At 44.2% G+C, this 26036-nt stretch overlaps 1 protein-coding gene across 1 annotated transcript in view; it reads left to right on the forward strand.

Annotated features, from left to right (window-relative positions):
- The first annotated feature begins 2874 nt into the window (after positions 1 to 2874).
- The window catches only part of CHRM2 (cholinergic receptor muscarinic 2), a 107001-nt gene continuing 83839 nt past the window's right edge, over positions 2875 to 26036 (forward strand). The window contains exon 1 of the mRNA XM_052790391.1: positions 2875 to 3440. The gene's annotated coding sequence lies outside the window, so the exon portion shown is untranslated. The remainder of the gene's footprint in view (positions 3441 to 26036) is intronic.

A 26036-nucleotide genomic window follows, 5' to 3' on the forward strand; every position in this document is an offset into this window, starting at 1 on the left:
AATTTCCTCGCTGAAAGTTGCTCTCTTTGCCTCCCCTCCCCGGGATCGCCTCTCGGTCCCTCCGCGGGAGGGGAAGATCATCATTAGCAAATACCCGCTTCCTCATGTGCTTTCCTTTTTTTCTGCGAGCGAAGGGCTGAGCGCTTTGTTCTGTGGTTTTACCATGGATTTATCTCTACAGCTGTTTAGCACACTGTAAATGACTCGGCTCCCCCGCCCTCTCTCCTCTTGCATGAGCGGGGGGAGAGAGGGGCGAATGCATTTTAAAGCTCAGGAGCAGCATTTTTTTCCCTCGGGAGGTGTGTCTAGCACGTAGTGCTCTGAAGAGAGGAGTCGGTAGTAACAAATCCTCTGTCAAACTTAAAAGGCGCTGCTTACCACGGAGTCACCGGCTGCCACCAAGATGTATCTGCTGACACTGATTAAGAGCAGGGCTCCGCGGGCTCAGGGAGGCAGCGCTGCTCACACGCGTTTCGGTGGGGGGGGGGGGAATCTCCGCTCTTCCCGGGAAGGCTGCAGACAAGGCAAGGTGGAGGTGGGGGTCACACGGCAGGCTTTTCAGCACCGGCCTTTTATTTCCATGGGAGATCACGGAGGGGTGGTGGAATACTTACGAGAAGGGGAAATGCTCCCCGGCTTGGACGAGGTTTGCCCGGCGGAGGATGCCCCCCCCCGGCGGAGGATGCCCCCCCCGGCGGTCCGGGCTCTGCAGCCGTGAGAGCACCCGGCGCTGAGCAGCGTGGCATTGGGGAGCCCTCTGCAGCTAGGTAGAGCCGCGCCGAGCCCCGGGGCAGGACGGCCGTGGGCTGCCAGGGTCGCCCCGGGGCAGGACAGCCACCCCCTCCCTGCTCCTCGCTTTGGGAAGGGCTGACTCGTGCTGGCGGTGATTGAACTCTAATTAAATCTCCGGAAATCAACGTGCACAATCAAACACTCACGACGTTGCTGGGAGGGAAAAAAAAATAACAATAATAATAATAATAATAAGGGGAAGAGGAGGCGGGCATTGTCCCTTTTGAGGCTGCTGATCATTTTGATTAATGAATGTTAAAATATGTTAAGCGCCAAGGTCTCGGAGACAGCCGGTGGGAGGTGCAGGGGGTGGACAGGGCTCTCTTTCGCCAAGGAAGGGGCAGCCAGGCTATGGGGGTGGCTGTCCCTGCCCGGGGGTGGCTGTTCCCTGCCCCGGCGTGGCTGCGGCTGTGGCAGAGCCGTCCCACAGGACCACAACCAGCTCGTGGCTTCCTTCTAACCTCCAGGTGCCAAACCCCATCTGAGTTGCCCAGATAGCTGTCTTCTAACTCTGCTGTGAAGCCCAGGCAAAATTTTCTGTGAGGAGGGCTAAGAAGACAAGGGGCAGATGTCAGGTCCCAGCTGCCTTGTTGCTCCCAAAGAGCTACAAGTGATCCAACCCTTAAACCCTGTGAAAGTGCTTTCAGGTAAAGAAACACAGACTTGTGAATGCTGAAGCATGAGTATCTCCTAAATTCAGACCTCCCCACCTCCAAATTAGCCCTGCCACCCAAGGCAGGGGAAATACCCACCCCAGGGCCGAGCAGAGTATTTCCAGAGCCCTGCTATCCTGAAGGTACATCACTCTTTTGGGGTTAAATCCACTCCTGAGATCCTTCCAGGAGCAATAGCTAAATGTATGCGAGTAGTGTAGGCAGCTCCTCTGCCTGGGGCAAGCCCAGGCCAAGAAATACTTTCTGCAAAGTGAAAGGGGTATTGGAGTGGAGAGGAAGGGGAGTGGTTGGGCTGTGGCTCCATCGGCCCTTCAAGAAGAGAGATGGGGCAGGGGAGACAGGGCAAGGAGCAGCCGGGGTCACCTTCATAAGGTGCATCTCTCTCTCCTTTTCGCTTCTACCCTATTATTCTTTGGACAAGAGATGAGGTGGGTTCCCCTTTCCTGCTTCCCACCCTGACAGCCCCTATCCCAAGGGAAAAAGCATCACTCCAGACCACAAATCGATCCCTGTCCAGGAGAGAGGCAAACAAAGACAAAGCAAACCTAAAGATATTTATGTCCAGATTATTTCCATTGAACTGGCAAGTTCCCCTAAGTGAAGTAAATATTTCTCAGCCTAGTGACTATTAATTAAAGGAGAATGCTTTACACCCAAGGAGATTTAACTCTTGCTCATAAAATGTATCTGTTTCCGCTAATTTGTTTGTCATTGTGCCGGGGTAACAGCTTTCCATGAATATTTCAGCACAATAATAAGTTTTAAAAACTAAACTAGATTTAGTGTAACATTTTTCCATAGTGCGTGGAGACTCCGATGACTGCAATAATCTAAAAGCAAGATCTCTTTCTCTCTTTCCCCTCCCGTACATCACGTTAGACTTACAGCTATCATGGAACTGTGAAAAAAAGTAACCAGAAATAAAGAGCGTTGCCGGGAAAGATGGGGAATAGGTAATTGAAAAAAATAAAAAAAAAGGTTCTGATGCGCAAATTGTAGATAAAGACTTCAGATGAGGAAGAGGGGAGTGTCTGATGAGGAAAAGGGGAGAGTGTGTTGAGAGATAACAAGAACCAGTAATTTCTATTCAGCAAAGCCACCAAATCAGAGAGCAGTGCTGATCTTATTGGAGGAGAACCTTCAACAGCAACTAATCCTGTCATATTGAAAGAAAATTGTAAATGTTCTCTGCAGAAATTGCCTGCCCATTGCAGCTAATCGAGCCCACTTCACGCTCACACCCCCACACACCCCCCACACCCCCCCCGCCTCCGCAGGCGGGCAGCAAGGGGCCCCACAGCCGCAGCACCCCAGCAAGGACATTCACCCGAGATGCTCACCTAAGGGGCCCTGTTTCCCTCCCTCGCCACCCCCCTCACCCACCCCCCGAAGGTAGCAGCTTGCCCTCGTTTCCTCCGAAGCTCTGGGGGAAGTATGAATTATCACCAGCTCACTTACGAGTCCCAGCTTCTGCTATTTTTAATTTCTCCAGTTTCGTCTAAACCGTTAAGCCAGGTTTGATAGCACTATCGCTCTAATTTTTTTTTCTAATCTATTTTTTTTAAAGCTCAACTTGGCTGAACTGAAGCAGAGACTCCCAAGGGCCAGGGCCACGGAGGGGGTGCCTGTATATGTGTGTGCCTGTGCGTGTGGGAGGGAGAGAGCGAGGGAGGGAGCGACAAAAACTCCATCAGCCCGGACAATGCCACCTCTCGTTTAAAGCCTCCAAACTGTTATTCTTTCCCCCCATTATCACGGTACCAAGTAATCTGTCTTTCCCCCACCCCAACCCCCCCTCCTCCCTCCCTCCTCTTGGAAGATATGGAAGAGAAAGATAAAGCGGCTGCCTCTGGGCTCTGACTGCGCGCAGCCCGCATGCCTCTGCCGCCAGAGCCGGGGCCGCTCCGCAGCCGCCGCTCGCAAGGAGCCGCTTGCAAGCGGGATGGGATGCAACTTCTGGTAATTGGATCACAGGTAGGAAAGCTTTGTTTTTTACTGGCGTTCCTCTCTCTCCCTCTCTTTTTTAATTTCCTTTTTCTTTCCTTCTATTCTTTCTTTTTTTTTCCCCTTTTTCTTTCTCGTCCTCTACCCTCCGCCCCTTCTTCGCCGCACCTAGGATTTCATCCGCTGCTCTCATAGGCAAGCTCCCGCCAAGAAAATACTGTCCAAGAAACGAGCTTACGTTTTGCTTCCTAGCAGAAGGAGCAGAACAACACATAGGGAAACTTTTGCCGAAAGGGTCCACAGCGGTGCGGGTCACCGGGGAAAGGCAGCGAGAGGAGGGAAGGCAAAGCGATTGCCCCCAGCACAGAGCCTTTCTCTGTTGAGTTACGGTTGCGATATTAATCCCAGAATCGAGTCTATCATGGTACAGCGGGGAAGGAGAGACGCAACAGCCTGATTTAGCGAAATCCTCACATTATCCAAGCGCTGTCCACGGGTTTTTTTTATATAAATGCTGCATTCCCACACAGGGACATCCCCCGGACTACCTTTCCCAAATCCCTCTGTGACAGGTTTGTTGACGACTCCTGCAAAATGTCACCGGCAGCCGGGAGCGAAGCCGTCCCCGGGGAGCGGAGCCTGCCCGCGGAGCGCGCTGGCTGGCGGGCAGGAGGGCAGCGACGGGGCGGGGGGGGGATCCCTGCCCTGTCGGGGACCATGCAGGGATGCGGGGTGTAAGGGGAGGAGGCTTCCACCGTGTCGGTGCGGTCCCTCGCCCCCCAGCATCCCTCCTGGGGAGCGCGCCTGCCCGGGGTCGGTGCCCGTCTCCGCTGCCTCAGGTCTCAGCTCCTGCCCCGGGGAGGGGGAGCGCGGGGGGCCGCCGGAGGCAGGGGAGGTATGGGCTTGCCCCGGCTCGTTTCCGAACCCTCTTCCCTGGCTTGGTGGCCCTGGGGTCCGGTCCCCGGTGCGGCCAGCGAGTCGGGTGCGGCGGGGGAGGATGCTCCAGGGCCGGGGCCGGCTCACCCCGCTCCCCCGGCCCGACTGAGCCCCTGGCAGGGCTGAGCCGGTCCCGGCCGTGCCTCCGGGCTCCTTCTGCTCTCGCCCGTGCCGCCGCCGCGGGGTGCTTGTGGCCAGAAGGAGCGAGCTGATGCCTTGAGAGGGAGCTCAGATCAAGCCGTGGGAGAAAAACCGCCTCCTAGAAACAGCTCCGGGGCACCCAGGTCCTGGTGACCCCCCCAGAGTCCAGCCATTTGGAAGGCTGTGGAGGAGCAAAGTGCTTTCCGGGCCGCTTCTTCTCGGGCAAAAGTCGAGCCCGGCCATCTCTCCGGCTAGGGCCACTCTTTGCTTCGCGCCTTCCCACCGCTCTGCACCCCCGCCGTGCTCGCCGGCTTCCCCGCCGCTGCCCCGGTGCCAGGGCGATGCCCCGCTGGGGGAGCAGGCGGGCTGGAAGCGGCAAGGCCGGCTTCTCCCCTCCGCTCCTCTCCCCGCAAGGCAGCCGGGCCGGAGGGCCCTTCCCCAGCCGGCGAGGGGCTCCCGCAGGGCGGCTTTGCTTCCACAGCGCGACCCGCTGCCAGCTCCGAGGGGAAGCTGCCAGGGCTTGTAACTCATTCCCACGGGCCCAGGGGTGAGTCCTTATCCCTTCGCAGGGAAAAGGACAAGGGACCCTTCCTCCCTTCCCCGTAAGGTTGTTTTTTCCTACTATTTTCATGTGCTAAAGTTCCTTTAGGGCAAGGAGAGGTAGCTTTTTTTTCAACTGGAAGAGGACACTGGGAAGCGGGTAATTCTTGTTGCAAATCTAGCCAGAGTAACATCTGCCCATTTTTATGTGGCAGCCAGTGTGTTTGCTTGTCCTTATCCCTTAAGGAAGATTTTCCCTTTACAGAAGGGAAAAAGGCAAGGGGAAAAAAAGGAGAAGGGCCAGCCTCTGCTTGACAGACTGCTCTTGCAGTTTCAGGGGGGGAAAAAAAAACAAAACAAACAAAAAAAAGACCGACAATGAGGAAGGTTAATACGGGAGATCAGAAGTATGCACGCTGTCTGCTTTTATGGTATTGCATCGCCTGCAATCATAGCCCCTGTCTAAATACACACCAGCCTTGATCGTATGGTGACTCATCTATAAACCGTGTTAAGCTACACAGAGTAAGCTCCCTCTCTCCTTTGGGCTCTTTTTGATTATAACTTTGGTTGAACTTCCCCTCTGCGGGACCCCTGGACTGCAAAAGCAGCCCTGTTTGCTTTTGAATCACAAGAGCAAGAAGTGCAGTGGGCTCGCTGACTTGGTGAGCGTGTATCCCACTGAGCTGCCCACTCTGCCCGTGTCTGCAGCGCTCCGTGATTTCTGCATTGCAGTCTGCTTGGGAAAGGGGCTTAGGACATGGGGACGGGGGTCTAGGATGTCCCCAGGTTGCTTTGGACAGAGGGCAAAATAATAAAATGAGAGGTCATGCTCTTCTCCCATCCAAAACCAAGATTTTAAGTAATATCCTCTACCCAAAAGGTTGCAGGTCTGCATCTGAGCAGAGCTTGGGGAGATCTGGACCATGTGTGATCAGGAGTGTCCTGAGAAGGTGGAAGGGCCAGCAGCCGTGCAGTGCTGTGCCATCGCCCAGGAGGGAGACCAAGACACAGAAAGGGGGAAACTGAGGACATCAGTGAAAAATAGCATCTGTGAACAGAAGCATATTTTTTTGCCTGCGTGTTCAGTCCCGTGCCCCACTGTCATTTTGGTTGTCACCTCTGGGCCGACTCGCTGTGTGTGTTTCATGGCGCTCAGTTGCTCTAAGTGCTTGGATCTTTCAGCCCATCGGGTGTCTAATTCAATAGTCTTTTGAGGACATCTGCTATGAAATTCCCCACTGTTGTTGATTCAGTCCCAGAGGGTTACTCTGCCCCACTTCACTCCTGTAACCCACTCACCCGTTCACCCAGACGTTCTCTTCTCCACTAATATCATGACCTACATGCAAAAGACTTATTTTCTGGTCCCGTTTCCATAGCAATGCAGCATGGGGAGCACAGACAAACCAGTAAAAATGAAGGAAATTCCCCTTCTGTGAAATCAAGACCTCTTTGAAAGTTGAGTTCAATTTAAGGGAAAGTAGGTCTCCGCGGAGAGTTGGATTTCCAGCCCAAAGCCCAGATCTCCGCGCCCTCTAGTGCCAGAGGCAGGCGAGAGAGAGCATCCCCGGGCACAGGGGATAAGAGGCTTGATAGCGAATTACAGGGGAGGGAGAGAAACAAGTGGTATGAGATAAGGACATTCCTCCCAGTGTCTGTTTCCAACCAGCTCTTCCCTCTTCTAAATCCCAAGTTGCAAAAAAAGGCAGGTGGGGTTCAGCTGATCCTGGGTCGGTCACTCAGGGGTTAACACTGCAGGTCCTGTGGGGTGGGTTAAACTACGGAGGAATAAGTAGGAAGAAATTAGACCTGGGAAGCCCCATCTGTATCTGGCCATTTATTCACAAACTCTGGATCTCTCTGGCTTTGAGCATCTCAGCTTGCAGCAATTTGCAGCTGATTCTCAAAGATTTGAAGGCACAGAAGAGGATTTCTCACTTGTGAAAAAGCTGCCTTGACCTCCTGTGGGCTCTTTGGGTGGGTGGATGGGTGGGCAACAGTAATCAGGCTAAGGAAAGCTGAAGGGGCTTAGGTCCAGCTCGTATGAATGACGGGGATAACTTTTTCACAAATGCTTGTAGTCTTAAATCTTAAAAAGCTTAAATTGTATGGTAACATTTCAAGCCCTGTTAAATCTGAGCTTGGATTCCCGTCTTTAAGAACCAGGCTGCGCAAATGACCAAGCACTAAGAACTGCTGTAACTAAATGAGACAATTAGCACACTCCCCACACACCACCCTACCCATCTTTTCCATTTCCTATATTTTGGCAAAGATAACTTTCAGTTTTGCCAGGGTCTCCATGGCTTTTCCTGCGTCAGAGCTGCCCAAAAGATGCAGAGTTACTTACTTGCTTGTCCTCATCCCACCAGCTGAACGCCAACCGCCTGTGCCTAGCAGATTGCATTTCCTAGCCCTCCGTACCAAGTTGAGTAGGGATCTCTTGCTGACTTATCCCACTGCCTTCCTACATCTCCCTGATACAAGTGGGCAGAATTAAAAGATGAGGTCACCCCTGGAATTATATTAAAAGGCTGCATCCCCTTCCCATGGGCCCTGAGCTTGTTTTTATGTAAAAATGCTTGAGGCTGTGGAGCTGCCTGTCATTTTGGACTGTCTGTCCTACATTTAAAGCTGTATCATTACTTATATCTAACACCGTCTATTCCCTGTAGAGAGATACGTATCAGTAGGTGTTCCAAAAAGATATCTCTCATATAACATGATTTTAAGTCCCAAAAGGATGGGACAGGGTGAAGTGAGTTTCCTCACATTTCCATCAAGCACTTCCTAAAGAATGCTTACCAATGAAACTAAGATATGCAATGGGATTTCAGTAGTCCATATGCTTCATGTATTCATTTTTAAGAATATGATAAGGACAAAATGAAACAGACCATCATTTAGGGCCAGCTGCTTTGCTGAGAGCCTTCTGCATGTTTTCTTTTGACTCCATGGGCTAGGTTCTGATCATAATTACATTTTTTCAAATCAGGGGTGACTCCACTGACTTTAATTACTTCTGGTTTATTCTAGTGCAATTCAGCTCAGAATTTGACTTTCACAGAAACATAGTAAGTGTTGTGATTAGAATATGCCAGTGTTTTGACAACTGTCCATGGAACAGCTCTGTTTCATTTGCCTCTGCTGAATGTGATATGGGCATTGGGAATAGTATGGGGCACCTTTGACAGTGATGACAATAAAGGTCTCTATAAGCAGCCACAACACAAATAGGTGAGACATTCTGTAAACCAGCATCTCCCAGGGTTTTCCTCAAGCTCTTAGAAAAGCTCTGAGTAAACTGTGGGCAGGTGTGGGGGTTTTTAGATTTTTGTTCTTTTTTTTTTTCTCTTTTTTTTTTTTTGAGAAAGAGGTGGAACAAGACAAAAATATCTTCATAGATCTTTCTTCTGAATCATTGTGAAAATTAGTGTTGGAAACCAAGGAGATAAAATAAACCTAGTCATTTAGAAGAATTCTCTTGCTTAGTAATTTCTCTGGGTCAGGGTTTTCAGGTAGTCTGAATATGTAAAGCTCTCTTGATTTCAGTGGAGATAGGATGATCTGCAAACTCTGAGGATCAGATCCTTCATTTTTATAATCCATTCCAGCATGTGAGAAATAAAAATTAGCAAAATCTGTCCACGGGAAACAGTAAGTTTCTGGTACAGCCCACAGCATTTTCATAGATTTCCTGAGAAATTTTCTCTCAGCTTTGCAGTGAATTACTGATGTCTATTTTATACTCATCTATCTCACATTTAGTCAATTAGAAAGCAGAGTGGTCATATATTGAAAATGATTCACAAATTCGTTCATGAATAATGGCAACAAGCTCATTCCACTATGATTTCTGAGGTCATTTAGTGCAAGCTGATGACCAATGATTTATTCATGAAAATATTCATACATTTCAAAAGTTTCATGAACGTTAGCATGAATAATTAATGGAAATTGTGTTATTTGTTATCATTACTCATTATTTTGCTGTTCAAAAAGGCATCAGTCATCCAGTTAAAGAACATTAGAACGTAGTGATTGCAACATTGGATCAGGCAGGTGTTTTGTCTTGTCCAGTATAGTGTCTCTTATCGATGTCCCTCACCACATGCTTGAGGCAGGCGCAGGGAGTGCTGCCCTGGATATATGCACTGCCCTCAAGTAAAATGTTTTAACACCCACCAGCTTGTGTTTGCTCGCTGCCCAGAGACCATTTCCAAATGAAGAGAGATACCCCCCCCCTCCTCACCAAATGGAAACCTCTAGCGATTCTAGACAAACTGCAGATATACACACGGGCCAGATAAGCAGCTAATGCAGTTTTGCCCCCCAGTTAGTTCACTACCTAAGTGATAGCATGAAGCAGTGAGTTCAGTAGGTTAATTACATATTTTCTTGGGAAAACCACACTCCAAGCAACCTTTGATCTATTTAAATTAGTTGTCTTTCAATGTTATTGCTACCTCTCTGTTATATGACGTGAAAAGGCCAACAGGAGCACCCGGTTCATTGTATAGGTGCCATTCATTTACTCAGCCATGAACCTTCTTGTTCTTTTCTTCTCTCAGTTAGACAGTCCCAGGGTTCTCAGTCACTTTGCACGTCTTAAAAACTACTAATTCTTCTAACTCCTTCTTTGGTGATGGATTGACCAATGTGGACACTGTTTTCCGGGTGAGGACTATTGGCTTATACAATAAAACTGTTTTCATTTTCACACCTTTTACTCCTTCTATGCACTAATGGAAATCTTGGGTTTTTTGTTGGGTTTGGGGTTTTTTTTGACCGCTGCTGTAACTGAGCAGAATTTGCAACTGGGTTATCCGCAGTGATGTCAATAACCTTCCTTGAGTAGTCACGGCTGGTTTAGAATCCAGGAAGGTTTCTAAGTTTTTCACTCTACCACCTGTGATTGTTCTTCATCGGCCAACACTTATTTCCATTTGCAATCTGAATGCTACGTTCACCCAACTTAATTAGCATACTCTGAAATACTTCAGTCCTTATTCCCTTTTCCAAACAGCAATAATTTCAGTAAAGAAGTTATACGTGGTATAGAATCTTGGACAACCCAACTGTTAATCTTTTACAGTGAAAAATGATCATTCATGTGTAGTTCCTGCTTTCTCTCTCTTGAACAGTTTCTAACTTGTAATAATAAGCTACTTATTCTACAAAGACTTAAATTCTTCAAAGGAAATTTGTTAAAGAATTTAAGAAGATATATAAATACTTATATTTATATATATTTACACACTTATCAGGTTGTTTTTCTTGGTCTATTAGCTTGATGCTTCAAAGAATATATAGAAAAGACAATATTTCTTTGAAAGAAACTATGTTGGGTTTTTTTTTCTCTCCTGTGTGGAATTCTAGTTTTTCTTAGTTTGAATCAATTTACCTGGAAGTGAAATAAGACTTTTCAATATATAATACCTAAGATCAATCCAGTGGCTGTCCTAAAGATAGGTATGCTAGCTGCTACCCTCCAGTCCTTCTGTAGTGTATCTGACTTCAGCGACAGCTTCTGTATTTTTGCTATCAGCACAGCCACTTCATTTTCAAATGCTTTCCAAACCCTTGCATATATAACCATGAGGTCCTTGTGACAAGCTGCTATTTAGTTTATCAGTTTGTTCCAGTGTTTCCCCTTTCAATGTTTCACATTCTGACAGCTCATGTCCTTCTTGTCTTGAAAAAAAATAGGTCTAGTGTGGACATTGGCACAGCATTATTTGTGGGAAAGATTTACCCAAATGAATCGTTCAGAACCTCTGCAAAGTCCTTTTGCTCATTAATTATTCCCATTACGCCCTGGATGTGCAGCAGATCCCATTGGTTCCTTCCTAAACAGGGTGAATTTAAGACCTTTCAGAAATGTCCTGCAGTTCCCCCTCTGCCCAGTCCCCCCAAGCTCTTGTCAGTTAACGCATCCTTGGCCCTCTTCATTTACAGCTGAGATTTTGTTTGTGTTTTATTGTAAATTCCCTCCCTTAGTCAGGGGTTTCACTGGAGCTGATGTGCCATTTCCTGAAAGCTGGTTGCTTGACTCAACCTCTTGGACTTTAACATTTCACAATACTTTTTTTTTTTTTCTACCTTGCCTTTCAGTTTGCTTACTGCATGACTTCACTGAATCGGAAACTGTCTGTTAATATACCTGTTGTTTTGAATCTATGGATTTTACATTCTTTTTCTTTCATTCTTTGCTTTTCTTTTTTTTTTCCCTTATTTTCTTTCTACCTTCAGTAGTTTTTAAGCAGTTCACTAATTATTAGCAGTTTTAACCTCATGCTTTTAATATAGTAATAAGTTCATTACTATTCAGTGGCTTGACTGTATCATTTCTTCAGCTGCTTAAGACTAAGTTAAGAACATATACTGTTATGTTTTCCAGTTATTCCAGAAAACACCTAGAAATTGGGGTTTTTTAATCCCTTTGTACCAGTTGACCTACCAATGCACAGGTGGGTGAAGTCACCCATGATTACCACTTTATAGACTTAGGTACCTCTTTGATCTCTCTCCATTTAACCCATTGAATATCCCAGACATTTCCTGGACTAAGCGTGCTATTGCTTTGTGCAAGCATCAGGATTTAATTAAAGAAGGATATTTTTATGCTTAGCACACTGGACTGAGACCAAGAAGATCACGGATAAGCTCCTGACCATGCTGCCAACCTCCTGCCTGATCTTTGACACATTCCTATGGCCTGACACAAAGCCTTTTGAAGTCAGAGAGAAACTCGTTACCTTTGGGTAGGTTTTGGCTTGGCATCCTGAGGTGGGGAGAGTAACTCTTCTTGGTCTCATGACAGTCTTGTAAGGATTCACTCGCTCCAGTTTGTCAGGTATTGAAGTTCAGCTGTGGTGCTGCCCTGTGAAAACAGAAGCAGACAGATTCTATTCACAGGGGATTTCTTTCCACTGGGGTGTTGGAAAATTGAGCCTTTAGGAGCTGATTATCAGGAAAGTTTCTGTTCAGAACAGAGGATAAGCTACAATGTTCAGCATCCATCGAACAAAAAGGTACTGAAGCTCCTAACTACTCCAGATCTTGGTGAGGAGTAAAAGAAAAAAATGGCTAACAAGGCCAGTTTTACATGGACAAAAGTAGATTTCATAATCTGGTCTTATTTGAAAAAAATGAAAGAAGAGAGAAATAAACTGAAGGTAATGTTTAACAACTGGATCTAGGTCTGGGGCTTTACTCAGTTCTGTGAGTTTTCAGCTTAGTCAATATTAAGTACGGGTACAATTGCCAAAGTAGGGTTTACAATGCCATGACCTTGCTCAGATCATATACTGCATCAAAGTCGTTCACAAAATTTATAAGGACCTGCTGGTCCTCCTGCTCCACCCTGCCCCAACGCTAATTTCTTGTGTCAAACAGAGTTAGTGGACTCTGAGAGCAGGGCACATGGGTGGAGCAAAGTCCATGTGTGGACAGAGAGGGTACACTTTTCTCCTCCACTATTACCTAGGGTCCTTGAGGACTTGCATTATCATTACCATGGTAGATTAAGTGTAGTGCTTCACGGTTCAATTGATGCCAAGGCCAGACGATGTATTAAAAATGGTTGCCTCTGAGACTCACTTTCCTATATGTCCAGCAGCATTCTGCCATGGTGGGAAATTCAGTTTAATCCATTTTATACATAATATTGCATGACAGTAAATTAATATATGTATGGAAAATGAAGGCAGATGAGGGCTGGCAGTGGGAACCTTGGGGAGGGTCTTGGTATGGAACATGCATATGGACATGTGCTCCTCACTGAACTTTAGAACTGTTGCTCAACATGGATGTTGGGGGAAGACTGGCTTTTAGGGGAAGGGGACTAGCCAGGGAGATGTCTTCTCTGCTCTTGTTTTTCCATGCTTAGGCTAAGCTGCAAACTGATCTCCTGATCCGTTACTGGCATCTTTCACCCACACTAATTTCACTTTTCTAGCAGTGTATTCTCAGCTGATGAAAGCTGTCAGAACATGAGTGACATGAAAGGAGAGGCCATCACCAAACAAAGTGCTATATTTAACCTGGCAATCTTATGCCTTCTCAGGTCTGACCTTGAGCCCTAACAGTGAAGATACAAATGGGACATCTTGGTTGTAAAGTTTCCTCCTTTAGCCAAACATAGAAGGCTCTTAAATATAAGGAAAAGCAGGGAAGAAGGAAGGTAATACAAATTACCCCTCTGCTTTTGACTTTTGTGATAGCCAGCACACTTAGCTGCCACTAGAAGGAAAGAATACAGGAAGGGCTCACTGTTAAATTCTCATTAAAAATGTCTGTTTGATGTCTGCAAGTCATTTTCACAGTCTTATCCACTGGGAGTAAGTGTAGGGATCTTTACTGAAAGGTTTTGACATCAGAAGCAGTTCCCTGCGAGGAATATCCTACTGTTATTAATCATTTTGCGATGTGATGCAGTAAAGAGAAAAAAACCCAAAAGTATACAGTTGGAAAGAAGCAAGGAAGGAAAAAGAAAGAAGATGAAGAAAACCATTTGGTCTGTTTCATCTGAAGAAAGCTGGTAACTCTCTCTCTTCCTTTCTTTAGCAAAGAGAGTGAGACTGTATATCTCCGACTTTGAAGCACAGGGGAATGCAAAATATCTGGTTTAAAAAACCCAGATAACTCGAGTATTGCCGTTCTTTCAAATGACAAATTTGACAATTAATATTCCACATTATTGTCTTTAATGCCTCTTAAAAATTATGTGGGGTGTGGAAATGACACATAACTAAAAAGACGAGAAGCAATTTTCCTGTTACTTCTTTCGGAAAATAGTGACAAGGGCTGAATTCCTAGTTTCACCACAGATTGTTGACATGGCCTCGGACAAACTCGGGAACATCCTGTACCTCAGCTTCTAAGATGGAAACTGTATAAAATAGCATTTGCATTCTCACATGCTTTGTCTGCCTTTCCTCTTTAGATTTTAAAGTGTTTGGCAGCACTTCTGTAACAGTCTGCACAGGGGAACCTTACCTAAATTTGGGCATTCATAGAAAGAAATGAATGATATAGGAACTTTCAAACATTCGGTTGCTTTTTATTCCCTGTGAAAACTAGCTTATAACATGGACCTGATCTTTCTTTTCTTTAGGGAGTAAGAGCCTTTCCATTCACCCCTGGATGTTGTGGGTACAGGCAGCTATACATGGGATACCTCTTAGCAGCCTCTATCTGGAGCGGGTCCATGATAGATCTTCTTAAACCCTGAGAGCAGTTCTGCCGTGCCAGTGCTGCAAGGGTACAGAGGAACTAGGAAAGGCACACAGGAAGGTGACAAAGATGGTGAGAATTACATCCCTTCCAGAGAGGACATGTTCAATAGACTAGGACTCATCACCCCAGAAATTATATGACTTATGAGGAATACACGTAGGTCTAAGCAACCTTGAAGAAAGGGAGAGGGTGAACAGGGGGCTATTTCATTTTTTTTCACAACATCAGACTCAGAGCTCTCAGGTGGATATTAACAGGCATAAATTTAAAAAAATCACTGTGTGGCTGAGCTGGGGCACTTAGTGCCCTATGATGTTTTGCTGATTCCAAAGGTATAAATGAGTAAAAAGTGATCAAACTAGACAGAATACTGCAAGAAAAACACTACCAAAAGCTTTGTGATGCAAATAAAGTCACAGGGACCTTCCCACACCACCAATTGCTTCAACCTAAGAAATGTATGCTGGGGTGGTATCACTGTATGCCCATTCCCTTTGCTTGCTCTTTGCTACCAGCCACTTTTGAGAGAGGACAGTGGGCGAGCTGGCTTAGTGAGAGATGTTCTTGCACTCAGAGTCATTTGGAGTCATCAGGGTAGCCGTCTTCTTTGGACAGTGCCCAACCTGTTTTAGTTTTGCTGCTCACCAGAAATTTGTGGTCCTTCTTGGCTAGGTGCTTATCAAAACAACCACAAGACACTTTGGAAAGCTGTTTAATTAAACCCTGACTCCCCAGAAAGACCTCCTACAAATAAATTCAAAGATTCTTTCTTTTATTTGTTCATTGTAACAGTTGGAGAGTTTTAATATACACGTGGTTTCCAAGCAGATCCCAATGCCAGCCACAGAGCATTCTCTCCTACCCCACTGTCTGTAATTCTGATATAACAGCCTGAGATAACCTTGCAGACGCATTTCTCTTTCAGCTTAATGCCTTTGTGTTCCCTTTATAGGTATTCCCTTTACAGGGGAGCAGTGAGTTGAGAAAGGGAAAATGTGGTCACAGCTCTGCCTTTAGTCTCCCTTCTCATTCAGTCTTCTACTTCCAACAAGTACACTCCAAAAATGAGGAAGGGTGTGACAGGCATTGAGAGAGACCTTTGCACCCCTGTAAATGTGACAAGAGAAAGCCTCCCTACACAGTTGCACGCATACAACTTCTTACCTCATTAGAGCAGACCTGCCCCTCCCAAATGCCAAGAGAGAGTGGATTCCTTCTTCTTGCTTTTCACTTGAAAGCTCCAAAGTCACAGCTTTCTCAAAGCTCTGTATCATTTTGTGTGCAGTATCAGGATTTAGACAATAGCCTTTTAACTAGTCCTAGAAAAAAACCAAGAACTTTACAGAATAGAAAACTAAAGCTGAACTTCCGATGAAGGAAATACTTCCTGAAGATGATCTCTGCTTTGCTGATGTCTTTTATGTCTGTAAGTGGTGGGACATGGGTTCATTGGAAAGCTTTCTAGGTCAGAGTTTTCCCGTTATGACCATGGTCCAGTGGGAATCACACCACCATTCTTTCACCTATGCAGGATTGCTCTGTACTGCAACTACATGCCAATTTAAAGGCATGAACTTAAAGGTGAGTTGAAAAGCTTTGAAATGAGCAGAAGCCAAGCTTTCTGTTTATTAAGAAACCCACACAACAGCAGTGTTAAAATTACATTTCCAAGCTCATAATAGCTGGGGCCCCCACGTTTTCTACTGAATAACTGTAAAGATGATTTCTGGGTGCTTTGTTTGTTTAAAAATCAAGCTGTTAGTATGTGTTCTTGACTATGGCTTTAGAAATCCAAGTTTAGGTACACTATTTTTAACTCTAAGCCAAAATCTTTAACAAGGCAAGCAAAATGTATCTCAAGGAAAACATGGGCTTGATTCCATTCTGTCTGGAACCTAATTTCTTTCCTTGCTAACCACAAGGCTGTAAAAAGCTGCAGCTCTCCTTGGGCTACACTTCAAAGCTATTTTATACACATACAGATGACTGCAAAATACCAGAGGCAAAGGAGAGCCAGGCCCATACCACACAAATTAGCAATACATTTTTTTTCTGGAGGCAGTGTTTGTGGGTTTTAGAAAGCAGTGGGCAACTTTGGAGGTAGCTGATGGCAGGGCCCAGTGAGTTGGAATTGGAGTTTTTCTCCTGACAAATATTTTAATGGCATTCTCCAGGTTATTCTGAAAAGTGAACAAGGGAAAGAGCCTAAGTTTGGTGACACAGATCCTTGCTTTGCCAAGGTTGGCTAGGCTGTTTAAGAGTTTAGTACTGCCTTTCACCTGTAAGTTATCAGTTTCCATGATCTATCACCAGATCTGATTTTTTTACTTTTCCCAATCCATTTCAGTCATTTGGTGATTTGCTCAACATATTTGGTGATACATATGTAAACCAAATATACAGCATAAACCAATACATGATATATGTTATACATGTTAGTGTAATAGAAATTCCCTCCCACTATGGCTGGTTTGCACAAATGATGTTGAGACAAGTTCACATGCATGAAGATTTATTAGTGTAGTCCATAGCTGATGGCCTACATTGTCTCTAACTGTGAAAAACTGGGGAAAACATAAGCCAGGGAAAAATAAAACAGAGACAGAAGGGAAAAGTAAAGCTCTCCCCATGGCACTCAGCTGAGAAGAAAAGCAACCAGGGTTTCCAGACCTTTCCTGGACATCCTCTGGTGTGCAGCAGCTGGTTCTGCCCATAATACTCTTCCCACAGTAACCATACTGTTTCCACCAGAACATGCTCAAACCCTCAGCTGGTTGTCACTGCTTACTGTCAGTGTTGTTTGTAGTATGCATTGATTGGGGCAGGGGCTGCATGGCCAGTTGCTTGTGTGCACATGAACATTTATTGCATAAACCAAAAGCTATAACCAAAATGTAGCGAAAGTGGGGAAAAAAGGCTGATTCTCTCACTGGTGGTAATCACTGCCCGTGAGAACCCACCACAGAAAGACTATTGGGGTGTGCAGGTGCAAGGCTATAAGAATAAGAAGCATAAGAATAACAGCACCGGAGCAGTGAGAGGAAAACACTGTCCCAGGGGCTTGGAAAACATTGCCCCAGCAGCCTGGATGGGAGGGTACAGAGCTGTGAGGGAAAGGCAGGCTGCAAAGTTGCAGAGAGAAGGCCCTTAGCCACACAAACCAGCAACAGCGCTATTTTCCTAGTATAGGTAGGTGTGACAAGGTGATATAGTGGCACCCTAGAAGTCAAATGTGCTGCTCTTCAGGGACAGGCATTAGACCTGGCTGCTTTGGACAAAAGGTACAGTTTTGGAAGACTCACTCCAGCTGGAGGCTGGCTGAATCACCTTTTCCTTGTGTGATCTGGGGCACGGGCTGGCTGGCCACTGCTCTCTCAGAGGGGATCTTCCTGCTAGTGACCCGAATGAGAACCAACCTCTTCCCCTCACCCTCTTTTTTCCCCCCATTATTTAAGCAACAGTTGAACCATCAAGTTTCCCCACTGCAGGTCAGCAGACAAGACCAGCTGAGGATGTGTTGATTCTGTGCTAAGGACGATAACATAACAAATACCTACAGCACAACAGCAGAGGAGAAATGCACCCTCTGTATTTCATTTTCTGATACACTTTAGATGCTATGTTGAGTTTAACTCAACTGGGAGGAGTAGACTCCTGATTGCACATCTTAGTAGGTGAGTAACTCTCAATTTAACTTTTATTCCAGATAGGGTAGATGGAACAAAGAAGAAGGTCTTCAGCCCTTTACTTCAGGGTACGAGGAGGCTGTGGTTGAGCTTGTTTCCTAACCCTCAGGCACTGTTGTTACTGCAACACAACAATGAGAACAAGGAGAAAAACCCAGGAGTGCTCACCTATTTGGTTTTGGTTGGATTTTTTTGGTTTGTTTTTTGGGTTTGTTTTGTTTTGTGTGTTGTTACTTATTTATTTATTTCACAAGAAGAGCTCTGTACCAAGATTTCATTTGTTGCACCTTATTGCTTCATAAACCAAGGAAGAAAACTAAAAGCACAACAGCCAGGAAGGAAGAAATTTTTTGCAGCTAAGCACATAGACAGGGAAGAGTTAATAACTAAATAAAGGGGAATCATTTACTTATTTTGAAGGTTTATTAAGACCTCTTTGATAGGGATCACACGATTTTATTTATTTTTGTTGCACTGACAAGCACCCCATCTCTTCAGCCTACTGCGCTCTGCCATGAAGCCAGTTCCTGCACTGCAGCATTAAGAAGTAATTATTACCCTTTACTGCGTAATGATTAGTTATTGCACAGGCCACATAGAAGACTTCTGCAGTCGTCATGCCAACTCTCTCCTCTATCCTGCTTTAACCCACTCTACTCTGCTGGAACAATCAGCCACGGGGTGGGGGGGGCACATTCAGGCCGTGCATATCCCATTCTGACTTCACTGCATCCCGGACACTAAAGAGCACACAGTCTCATCTAGTGTGTACAGGCACAGGGATTTTAAAAGACCATTATCTCTTGGTCAGCCCGAGCTTCCCTGCCATGATCTGAGCGGATTAATATGTATCCTGAGTGCCAGACCTCTTGCCGCTCTACAGTGAACCCCTCTGGGTGCTTAAAGTGCAGCCTCAGAAGGAGCCTAATCCAGCCCTTGTCAGCTGGCAGCACGTTTCCTCTGACAGCAGAGCTTGGCAAGCTGGGGTTTGATGGGTGTTTGGGAGAGATGCATGAAAGGAGGGGGAGAGGTGCTAAAATGAGGCAGCATCTCACAGAGAACCTAGATGCACTTATTTTTTGGGGTAGTAGCCAAGGTGTTTTTCCAGTTACCTCCCAGTGCTGCTGCTAGGATCTTAACCTGGCTCTTGGTCCTTTTTTGGGGGGGACAATTGCTTAGCTAGAAAGTGATGGGTATGTGCCAGAAGGGAGAAGGGCTGCATGTTGTCTGCTCTCCCACTGTTCCCTGAACTCTGATGTGAATTGCACAGCAAGGAAAATGAGAGCTGGTCTTTGCTTAGATAAGCATTCTCTGAGCAAATTTACAAACTAATGACATAGCTGTTTGCATTCCTATAGGAAATTATGTACATGCCATCCCAGCTTTAGGTGCAGTCCTGTAGTCCTGCACGCTGAAGGGTGCAGAACCAGACCCTTTGTAGCTAGCTCAGCTCATGAATAGCTGGGATTTGATACAATATCCATATTTAATACTTTTTAAATTTTGTTCGCTGCTTGCTGCAATTAGTACCTACAGCCCTTCAAGGGGAAAAGAAAAAAAAATCTGCAAAAAACCACCACGTTCTCCACAACAGAGAAGATCATGTCATGCAGATGCTCTTACTGTTACTTATACATAGATGATTATGCTGTCTGCCACACAGTGAGGAATGAAAGGCTTAATTGGAGAAATAATCTGAAAATAAAATCATTCTTTTCTCGGTGTTTCTTCAAAGAATAGATTTTGCCAATGTAGTTCCACATTTACTTTTTTTTTTAAAAAATAATCTATCCATTCTGTAATTAAACATCTAACTGAAGGGAGCAATATTTTTCTGAAAACAAGTAAAAGATTCATTATTTTATGGAAAGCAGCACTCTGGTAACCAGAGCTGATGGGACACAGTGAGCAAAGGATGGGGAGAGGAGAGAGGGAAGTTTCTCTCTTCGGTCTACATCCAGGAGACTGAAAGCAGAGGACTCTCCCATTCAGTTTCTTCCTTTCTTACTACTCTCTCTTTCATACCCCTCTCCCTTCCACCATACACTTCTCACCATTCTTCATAAAGAGACAGCTCAGTCATCAAATGACATCATCTGCTGTTTAAGCCTTTGGGTTACATGATCACCTAAAAAGCCCCAGCCACACGTAGAGGTACTGTTTTTCTTGGTTTTGCACATCCATGGTAGGAGAGCATCGCTGTTCTGAACAGTTTGCAATTTGCCGCTTTTGTGGGGGTTGTCTGGGTGTTATCTCTGACCTCTCAGTCTAAGGAAGGGAAGGCAGGGCACTAAAAGTTGTCAAGCTATAGGTAAAGAATAGATACGGGACAAACCCGCACAATTCTCTTATATTCCAGCCAGCTGCCCTCCCGGCTCAGCCTTGCTTGTGGTCGTTATAAGGTTGTGCCATTCTCCAGGGTAATGGTGAAGAAATGTGTTTGTAAGCAAGTCATCTGATCAGACTGGTGTGCTGGAGTGTAATGCCAACGCAAATTAGTTATTATGGGGGCATAATCAGTAGGCTTCTATGCAGGAAAATGGCTGTAAAGAATTGATTGCCATTAACCTGAAAGATGTGAGAAAATCTTTTGGCTTTCAAGTAACCTCAGAGACAGTTGTGTGAAGATGGACTTTTCTGAGAACAGACATTCCCTCAATCCTGAGTGACTGGACACTGGTCTCATCAGAGAGCTGATGCTTGCTTTTGCTTTCAAATCACTGAAAATAAAATGACGTATGCTGAACAATCTGTTAATTGTCATTAATTTGTCCACTGGATATTTCCCCCCTATATTTTGAATTGTCCATCTGCAAGCGTGCTGGCTAAGCTTAGCTGTCTGATTAATAGTTTCAATGTTCATATCAAGGCCAAAAGATTCTTCTAAGTTGTTCATGTTCAGCATTGACAATTTGGTATTTTTTGTATGTGTTTGCCTAACTCATGTGACATAGCTTCCTGCCTCTAATTTAATGACCTGATATTTATAAGCAGAAGCTGAAGGTGTTCTAGATGGTGGGGCAGGCCCATAAGCTGGCCAACAGCTGTTCCCTTTTGCTGTAAGAAGGGCTCAAGAGCAGCGTAGCTCAAGGGAGAGATACCAAACCACAAAGATCTTGGAGAAAAGACAAAACCAGAGGGGTGGCCTGGTCAGCAGGGGCTGTATTTTTTGTCCCTTTTCCCACATCAGACAATTACTGTGAATCTCTGGTGGCTGACTCAATACCTCAGCTTGTTCTCAATGATGGCTTGCAGCAGGATCTTTTGGTTCAATACCTCTGAACATAGTGCTGATATGTTACAGTTTAAGGCTAGAGGGGGCATTGTTTTGCATTGTCCATTTGTCCATTTAAAGAAAAAGGTAAGTGCCTTTAAAGAGGCATTAAGGCCAAGTGCAGGTCCATACTGTGGCTATCTTTGGGACAATAGTGGGCAGTGCTAGAAACTACCTTTGGGGATGTTTTCATTGCTTACACCAGGACTGCCACCACACAGGATAGAAACTGTGCTGCACCTCCTCCACGCTGGCAGCAGCACAGGGTTCATTTCACTCCAAAAGCACAAACTTGGCTGTGCATGTGTGTCCCAAGGGAAACTGTGTGATCCCAAGACAGATCTGGCTTCCCTGGGAAGTTAATTTCTGTTTTGTGGTTTCCTTCACTTCAGCATCTTGCTGCTTCATCATACCCTTTCTTGAATGCTTTGGACCTGCAAAGCAAGCAAAGGATTTCCAGTCTTACAACATTTCTGCTGGTTTAGCACTGCCTTTTTTTTATACCACTTGCTGTTTCTTCTGCTCACTGTAGGACAGATGCTACTGCTCTTTTATTCACTTTGAGTAGTACACCACTGCTGAAGAAATGCCCCAGAAATGTTTGCCATATCAACTGCTACATACTGTGAGTGATGGTCCCCAGGTCTGGCACAAAATACTAATGGAATGAAATGGTATCCAGTCTGAGCAAAGACTGCAAAATCTTTCATGATCTCTCTCACCCACATTTCTTAGCACCTTTTCTCCCACACATACAACCTGTTCACACATGCTGAAAATACAGGGCAGCGCATTTGAAAATGTTTGCAAGGAATATTTTACTCAGTGACTTTCATGCTGTTAGGTGGCAGACTATGGGCGGTTACTGAACTAAACAATGTAATGCGTTTTTAAGAAGCATTGGTCAGTCACATGGAAATAAGCACCACTTCTGAGTACATTAATTGTTATGCCTTCTATGATTAAAATTACTAGTGGTATCAGTTCTTATGTGCCTGGTTTTACATTGATTACCAAGTCAGAGTTCAAAGAAGTATCCTTCCACTTACGACTGCTGATCGATGAGCAAAGTGCATGATTTTCACTTGAAGCATGAAATATAAATAATTACTATATGGTAGCATATATAATTACTGTACTCTTGGGTAGGGGCATCAGTGATCTCTGCCTACATGGAGATTCTTATGTTTCAAAAACATCTCAGACTCATAAAAGAACCACCAGAAAGAGCATGGGTTGTGCACAGGGCACCAGGGACCTGTAAATAGACAGAGAAGTGTCTCAGCTAGCACAGTTAGAGAAATTCTATTTGAGATGTCACTTCTAAAGAGTCTGTCCTTCATTTGGTGCACTTTGTTAGCAAAGCAGAGCTTATAAAAATCTATTTCTCTGCATCAGAGTAAACAAAGGCAGAAGGAAGAATAAATGGCTTCTGTCTAGTATCATGTTCATGTCAAGGGGACCAGAACTCAGATGTCCCCACTCTGAATTCAGCACCACGCTCTTATTATTGGACCATCATTTTACAAGGAGGTTTTTTTCTTTTTTCTTTTTTTTTTCTTTCTTTTTTTTTGGGGGGGGAGAGGGGGAGGAGCTTGGTATTTGTTCATGTCAGCCAGGACTGAAGGAAAAATATTATGTATAATTACAGAGTGAGACAGGCTAAAACGTCACCCATCAGAATCATTTAATCTCTGGTATTATTCTCTGTTCTTACTCAGCCTCATGTCAGTGCTGCCTCTCCCTCCACCTCAAATCCTTAACTCCTCCTTCCTCTGACAGGATGTACAATAGGCAGAGCAGTATAAATCAAAGCCTAGAATCAGGAAAATTAGAATAGATTGGAAGTGCCAGTTTCTCAAGAAGGAAAAGAAAGAAACAAGACCACAGGAGATCAGAAGAGTGATTGCAGCTTCATTACAAGGGCCGTTGTACCATCAGAACAGGTTATTGCCTGTCACAAGCTGTTTTTATTTGCCAGCTCCTGACTGATTCAGAGCTTGATCTGAAATAAATACCACCTATCCACTTACTTTATAAATCTCCTCACTGTACTCACATTTAATATTTACAGGTCTTCACATTTTTCAAGTAAAATGTAATTTTATATTCATTGTATCTTTATTGTAAAGCAGCAGGAGACAGGTTGAGGGCTACATAGGAGCTCTTACTGGTCCATGCTGAGGTGGGACTGAGAGGGAATGAACTCAGCCATGTCAAAAGGCAGGGTAAACCGTGGTGGGACTTCCATGCAGTGCACTCTCAATGTAAATTGCTTCCTAAATCTGTGTCAGGTTCAGACATTAACAACAAATCATATGAGTGGTCAAAATACTCCAGTATTGAATTTTTAAAGATGTCTTTCATGAATTTACTTAGCAGTTAAAAAACCCCAAACTTCTCAGCAATTCCATAATATCAAGTTTTTGATAACAGAAGGGTTTCAACAGCATGTCACTGGGAGTTTCAGATTTCAAGAGAGCAGTAAAAAAATACCTGGAGCAGAAAGAGGTAAATATGGTTGCTGCCTGAATGCTGGCTCTTTCTCTGCTAAGAACCTTCATGGAGAGCAGATCTCCATACTGACTTTTGCTCTGGGCAAAGAAAAAAAAAAGAAAAAAAAATCTCTTTAGGGTAAAGATTTTTTTTTCATTTTAAAACCTGTGTGTAAAACAATAACCGATCTTTATATTAGCAACAGCTATAATTGTTAGACCTGCTAATTACACAGCCAACACAGTATACTCGGGCATGTTATTTAGAAGTTGCATTTGGTCATAACTGTAGCAACATTTGCAATATAACTCCAGAATTAGTGGGAAGGCTTATTCTCCCTATGCTCTGTAAACAGCAAAGTGCTTCAGGTTATACTTTTTGAGTAGCTGCAGTCTTTAAAGCAGCCTCAGAGTCCTTAGCCTGGGGTAGAGTGGGTGTTTTGAAACCGTCACTCTCATAAGCGGTCCCTCAGATGTAGGTAGGAGATTTGCGTGAGTAACGGTGGTTTGTTTAAGCGAGGACTGCAGAATTGGACACCTTAACTGGGAATGAGGAGCTCTCTTTGCATGAACAGCAACTGTCTCCAAACAGTGAGGGAGTGATCCAGCTCTGATTTCCCACCAGTGTGTTGTAACTCTGTGGAGGAAGGCTGCTAATGACATGGCACAGGAATTATTATTTTTAGAAAATGAAGAATGTAAGTGTACATGTACAAGCATGAGAAAATCTGCTAGTATTCAGTATTGGCCCACTGTAAAAGCTGGTAATGAACAGACTGGTTAGGTTAGTTATGCATCAGTGTCACTGCACTTCACCACTGCTGAAGTTCTGTCCCCTGGTGCCATTAATCATAATGTTTCTAGTACATAGCTAGTCTTGGAAGACAAAATGTTCACTCCGTCTTTTATAATAGGTTGTTTGAGACCAAAATGATCTTATTTTGCTATTTTAATGAAGGGTCATAGTGTTGCTTTAGGTTGACATGTCATTGACTGGCTAATTGTCCTGAATGGACCAGTCTAAGTTGAAAGCTCATGGCAACAACTGGAGTAAAAAAAAATTCATCAGGTTTGTTTCATGTACCTGTTTCTCGACTGAGATGTGTTTTTACTCTCTACATGGAGTTGAAGAGTAAGATTTCAGCTATACTTACCTCTACTAAATGTCCAGATTTAGGACTAAGTATTACCATTTCAGTTCATTTGACCCTTTCTCTTTATAATCCCTAATTAATTGTATAAGACTCTAAGCTGACACCACAGTTGCAAGGAGCTTCCCATTTCAGACTCAGTCTGTTTTTAAACAGTCCGCCTCTTTCATTTTCAGTCATTATAGTGTTTCTTTGTGCATTAAACTTCCTTATTAGTATATGTATTAGAGAATTACTGCTGACTCTCTTACCACTATTTTAGAGCAGAGGGGCTTTATTTCTTTTCAGATATAGTAATTTCCTATGTATAAGCACTAGAAAACACCTAATAGGAGAGGAAGATAAAAAATAAACAGCTGAAACCACCAATAACTGCCATTGATTTGTACTAAAAAAAAAGAATGCCAAAAAATACAGGAACTCATGAAAGTTATTACTTTAGTGTACTTACTAAAGTAATAGTATTTCTCAGTAAATATTTGATTTTCTATTAGCTAAAAATTCTAGTAGAAAATATCTGTTTGGTGTTAAAAAAACAAACAAACAAACAAAAAACCTACACCACAAAAAAAAAAACCCAAACCCAATTGCTTCATTAGAAATTCAAAACAATGCATTCTCTCAGTTTTTTGTTAGCTTATTGAAACTGTTTACTTTTAATTTCTTCCATTTTAAAAGAAAATTTTAAAAACCTTGCTGATCTTTTTTGCTTAATATTTCTTTGAGAGATGACAGTGCCAGCTCAGCAGTGTGCAAGGTATATGTGGAGAAACCAAATACAATGCCAGGTCAAATTAGTGGAGGCAAAGAAGAGAATAAGGACATATATGCCTTAGAAGATAATGGTAATTTTATAAAAATATATTTGTTACTACTGTGATATAGCCTATTAAATGATAAGATTGTGACCCAAAAGCTTGGTATTTTTCTTGAGTAAAACAGAGCACATATTTTATTTGACTGGATCCATTTACATTTGGACTGCCTTGCAATTTCTGGTACAATAGGTAATTTTATTTATTTTTTTTATGAATAGGCTACTATGAGAATTTCTTAGAACAGACTGCATTGATTTGCTACAAATACACTTTCTGAACCTGAAAACACTTTCACATGTCTAACTTTGAACAGAAATACTTTTTTTATGCCTTCTGTTCATG

This window comes from Harpia harpyja, chromosome 6 (assembly GCF_026419915.1).
Source record: "Harpia harpyja isolate bHarHar1 chromosome 6, bHarHar1 primary haplotype, whole genome shotgun sequence".
Classification (NCBI taxonomy): domain Eukaryota; kingdom Metazoa; phylum Chordata; class Aves; order Accipitriformes; family Accipitridae; genus Harpia; species Harpia harpyja.